Source organism: Zingiber officinale, chromosome 11A, assembly GCF_018446385.1.
Source record: "Zingiber officinale cultivar Zhangliang chromosome 11A, Zo_v1.1, whole genome shotgun sequence".
Classification (NCBI taxonomy): Eukaryota; Viridiplantae; Streptophyta; class Magnoliopsida; order Zingiberales; family Zingiberaceae; genus Zingiber; species Zingiber officinale.
Window position 1 is genome coordinate 5,868,754 of NC_056006.1, and position 5,565 is coordinate 5,874,318.

The 5,565-nt window shown below is 38.8% G+C and overlaps 1 long non-coding RNA gene and 1 pseudogene across 1 annotated transcript; both read left to right on the forward strand.

Moving 5' to 3' along the window:
* The first annotated feature begins 514 nt into the window (after positions 1 to 514).
* On the forward strand, positions 515 to 2,976 carry LOC122032866 (annotated as a pseudogene).
* A 289-nt stretch (positions 2,977 to 3,265) lies between these two features.
* LOC122030999 lies at positions 3,266 to 3,785 on the forward strand. Its single transcript, XR_006125697.1, has 3 exons — positions 3,266 to 3,340; positions 3,411 to 3,539; positions 3,745 to 3,785. It is a non-coding gene; the product is annotated as an uncharacterized LOC122030999 (long non-coding RNA).
* Positions 3,786 to 5,565: the final 1,780 nt, after the last annotated feature.

Sequence of the window (5,565 nt, forward strand, 5' to 3'; positions counted from 1 at the left end):
CAATGTCTATGAGCGCCTTTTTTTTCATTAATAGACACCGATTTTTAAAACCCGGTGTTAATGAACCAAAATAAAATATTTTAATATTCCACCAGCCAAAATTTGCAACACTGTGAAGTTCCCTCCAAACCTAACCCTATAGCGCGTCCCTTCCTCCGACCATCTGCCTCAGCCTAAACCTAAACCTCCAACCATCTCTCTCAACCTCATCTCCCTCTTCCCCTTCCTAGATCGACTCCCCTTCCTCTCCCGATCAGGATCAAGACACGACGCTCTTGCTTTTCCGTCCAACCACACCGCATCTCCTCCAACTCCTCCCTTTTACAACGCCGCACTCCTCCAACTCCTCCCTTTTACAACGGGCCGTCTTGTTGTTGCCGCTTTCTCCGCTCTTGCTCACGCCTCGGCGGCCGCCATCGCCAATCGAGATTCTTGTGAGCTGTGATGCTTTGAATCCGGAAAGGGTGCGGTTGGAGAGAGGGAGTGTGGGTGTAGATAACGTGATCTGGCGACTATGGCGGATACGACGAAGGTGTTCAACATGCCGTTGGCAATGATGTGCGACATTGAGGCGGAGAAGGAGATCTCACGGGACGGCAACTATTACAGCCTCTCCACCGGGATTCTCCCCTCCCTCGGGGCCAGGAGCAACCGCAGGGTCAAGCTCCGGAGGTTCATCGTTTCCCCTTACGATCGGCGATACAGGTCTGGTGTTCTATTCCCTCTGCCGTTACTAGGGCGAACTCCTTTTTTTCCATTGGAGATTGTGAGCTGTGGGATTTGCTCTGGATGGAAAGCTTGTGGGGTTTTTTCTCTTGTTCTTTGCCTTCTTTTTGTTCAGATTTTTTCCCTCTTGCATGTAAACCCTTTTTTTCTTGGTCATGAACCCTTGAAAAATCCGAACTTTCTTCTGGATCGATATTTCTTGTGGAACTTCGGTGATAGATTTGATGTGGGATTCTCTTTGAATAACTTTTTACCCTTTATTATTATTATGATTATTATTTTTTTGAAAAGAGTTGTATTCTCTCCTAACTCCTAATTTGTATAATTTAGTGAAGATATTGTGAGAAAGATTTAGGACTTCGAGCTAAGGATCCTAGTCTTCAAGGTGCAAATTTTCAAATGCGTAAATATTGATTTTCTACTCTTTCATTGCATATAAACTTCTTTAATCCCCATCTCTATTTTTTTTCTCGGTTCTAAAAGTTTTTTTTTTTTGTTTTTCATATATAAAAGCATCAGGGTTTACGTTGTCTAAATCTTTTGTTGGGGTAATTTTGCTTTTACTTTTCTTTCTTTCGTGACAATTTATTATCCTTGTCTGGAAATAAGAAACCCTCAGCCGTCCTATTCATGAATACTACATCCAAGAGATAATTGATTGGAGACTTTTGTATTGCAGACATTTCTGATGTTTGAATTTCTGTCACAGGGCGTGGGAGATTTTCTTGATTGTTCTCGTTGTCTATTCTGCTTGGGTTTCTCCATTCAAATTTGGATTCCTTGGGCATGCGAAGGGAACTCTTGCCCTGGTGGACAATATCGTCAACGCCTTCTTTGCCATTGACATCATTTTAACCTTCTTTTTAGCCTACCTTGATAGAACAACTTATCTGCTCGTTGACGATCCTAAGCTAATAGCATGGAAATATTTGACCAGTTGGTTTGTTCTTGATGTTTCTTCCACTATCCCTTCCGAACTTGCACGCAAATTGTTGCCTCATAAGCTCCGCTCTTATGGATTCCTCAACATGCTCCGTCTCTGGCGTCTCAGAAGAGTTAGTGCACTATTTGCAGGGTATGCTTCTTAAATAACTATGTGAATGCTTTTTGTGTTCCCTGAGGGAAGATATTATTGCCTTCCAACTAATTCCACACACTTCATTTTTCATTTACCAGACTAGAGAAAGATAGGCACTTCAACTACTTTTGGGTTCGATGTGCAAAACTTATTTGTGTAAGGATCTTTATTCTTTACCATCAATTCGTGCATTCACTTACCTTTTGCAGTTGATACTTCGACTGATACTGTCATTTCATAACAATCTCATAAGTGACTCTATTTGCTGTGCAATGTGCTGGGTGCTTCTATTATCTTCTATGCAAGGTATCATAATCCAAGCAGTACTTGGATCAGTGCTTCTATGCCAGATTTCCACGAGCGAGGCTTGTGGATCCGCTATGTGACCTCGATGTACTGGTCAATCACCACCCTTACAACCGTTGGTTATGGAGACTTGCATGCTGAAAATACAGGAGAGATGACTTTTGACATTTTCTACATGCTCTTTAACCTTGGACTAACAACCTATTTAATCAGAAATATGACCAATTTGGTAGTTCATGGAACTAGCAGAACTAGAAGATATGTAAGTTTCGCAATGCAAAACTTGATCAATCCATTCAGATGGCAGCAAGTTGTACTTGCAACCAATATTTACTCTTGTTTTACTTTTATAGCATTAAAGATATGTACTGATCATTGCAGAGGGATACAATCCAAGCAGCCACGGGGTTTGCACAAAGAAATTAGCTTCCAGAACGCTTACAAGAACAAATGATCTCACATCTCAGTTTGAAGTTCAAGACTAACTCAGAAGGCCTCCAACAACAAGAGACATTGGATGCTCTTCCCAAAGCCATCAGATCCAGCATTACTCACTATCTATTTTACTCACTGGTTCAAAGTGTCTACTTGTTCCATGGAATATCTAATAACCTATTCCAACTGGTAATTATTAGAATTTTCTAACTCCAGATTTTGCCAGACAGAATATCACAACATAGTGCTCTCACCTCAGTATCTCATCTTTTGTATATTTGAAGGTATCTGAGATGAAAGCCGAGTATTATCCACCCAGGGAAGATGTGATCTTGCATAACGAAGCACCTACAGACTTTTACATACTAGTGACTGGCACAGCGATAAAAGAGAGTTTCCACTCGAGAATTCTATTTTTTCACATAACCTAAAAAAATTACCAAGTTTTTCATCATCTCAATGAAAATCTGGATTTTTTTTTGTTTGTTTGTTATATGAAATAAGAATACAATCCATGTAAATGTGTATTTACAAATTCTAGAAAAACTAACTAATTTAAAATTTGGAAATTAGACTAGCAGGTGATGTGATTCCCGATCCCTTCGCTCGATTCCTCTCCTCACGTGGTGTACCCGATTAGAGTTTGGACATTAACAGTTTGAGGGTTGATTTTAGGTGTTTCGCAGTGACAAAATTGGCAGGTTGTGCAATCGAGATATTTGAAAAATGATTCAGCAACAATGCTCTAGAGTTGCCAAACAAGTGTGGAAGCCACTGCCCTCTTTTATGCACAAGGTCATTTCTTCCTTCGCTTTGCCTTTGTTTTAACGCGCTGCATATGTTGATTTGCTATTTTGCCCTACAGAGAGGGATTCATAGTCGTAACAAAAAGGCAATGGAACTAGTGGCAAAAGGGTGGAGTGCTCTATAGGAAGTAGATAGGGTTATCGACTATGCCGATCGGAATGACACTCGCCTCATCCCGCAACTCAGAGTATGGACTCACAAACTAACTGAATAATCTTTTTTTCTCTCTAATCGAATGTTTTTCTTGTATCCTTCACGAGCATACACTCGCTTTCCTCTTATTTCCTATTGAATTTTTAAAAGAAAGCAGATTTTTTTAAAAAAAAAATTGAAGAGAACACCTGAACAACTGAGATAGGTTCATTTCAGTGGTATGTTCTTGTTGCCAATAGGGTGCAAAGGAGAACTTTGAATTGGCTCTTGAGATTGACAACATGAATATTCATGCACGATACTGGTTGGCCAGGATGCACTTTAAGTACCATGTTCCTGGGGCTTGTAAAGCAATGTGAGTTATTGACTTCCCTAGCTTCAAATTATAGTATATGTTGTTCATAGCTTGGTCTTTGTCCATACAACAGTGCAAATGTTTCTCTCTTTTATTACTTCAATAAATATGAAATCTAAAGCCAACTTTTTTTTTCATCTAGAAATTAAGAATATTGGTGGATAAAACTATATGAAACTGCTCAATTCCATTTATCTTTTTATAATTTGTCTATTGTAAAAACATAGATATACATGATATATATCACAGCCATGATATCCCAAGAGGGCTTCTAGCAACAACATTCCTCTTGGTTGTGTTTAACTGCCTCAGCAGTTTTCAAATATACTCCATGCCTGTTTTTGACAGCTTTGAAGCAAGTTATACAAGCCGAACAAATCGACCCTGCTCGATTTGGGTTCGATCTGGCTTCCGAGTATTTTATTCTGATTAGGATATGAAGCGGAAGCAGTACTAGTTTCTTTGGAGCTGGTAGGGTAGAACTACCTAGTCAAGGGGATGACAATGTAATTGACACTTTTTCTAGTCAATGCAACTAAATTCTTAGCCTTTGTTTTTCAAATTTCCTTTTACAGAACAATATTTGCTTAGTAGTAAACTTTCATGAAATACTTTTTCCAATGATTCCATCTAAGATTTCTGGTTTCCAAGTTCCATCATGTTAAAACCCTTTGCTTCTTGTGATAGTTATGTCAAATGCAGTGCCATGATGCAAATATAGTGCAAACATTCAAATATATCCTACAAGGCAAAAAAATTGAAGACTAAATCTGTTTTTCTCTTTTACCCTGTCATCTGTATGCAATATATATGCCTCACAGTATCATGCCAATCCTTCTACCATAATAGTGGATGTTGAAACAGGTGGAGACAAGGACTTTGGAAGAGTTGGAAGAGTTATTGGAATTTTCTAGTCAGAATAGGACATCCTTGACTCGGATTATGCTGGATAATATGGTGGTTCCTCTTCCAAACGGAGATGTGGATGTCTCAATGCTGAAGGATGCAGTCCAGTTGGTTAATGGTAGATTTGAGACTGAGGTAATTGGTGTTTTTATGAAAATGGCGCATGCCCATTTAATCAGTATCTCTTTTGCCTGAATTTTCATAATTTCTCTTTCAACATCTTCTTACTTGGTTCATGGTAGATTTGAGACTGAGGTAATTGATGTTTTTATGAGAATGGTGCATGCCCATCTAATCAGTATCTCTTTTGTTTGAATTTTCATAATTTCTCTTTCAACATCTTCTGACTTGGTTCATGGTAGATTTGAGACTGAGGTGATTGATGTTTTTATGAGAATGGTGCATGCCCATCTAATCAGTATCTCTTTTGCCTGAATTTTCATAATTTCTCTCTTTCAACATCTTCTTACTCGGTTCATGTTAAGGCGACTTGTGTGATCCCTGACATTGAGAATGCTCTTGAAAGCTCATGTACCGGATTGATGGTTCAGAAAGCATCCAAATTGAGCTATTACTGAGACATTTTTGACTTTTTGTGTGAATTCGCTTGCCCCACAAGCAATTATTGTTTTCTGCAATTAACTTGGCAAATACAGCAAACCATTTTCTCTATTTGTATTTAGTTTAGTTTGACCTGCATTTAACTCATTTGAAGTTAACAATAATTTATTGATGGCAGTCAACACTCTAATCATGTACCCATAGAATTTGCAGTTCCTTTCTCACTGTATGTACAAGT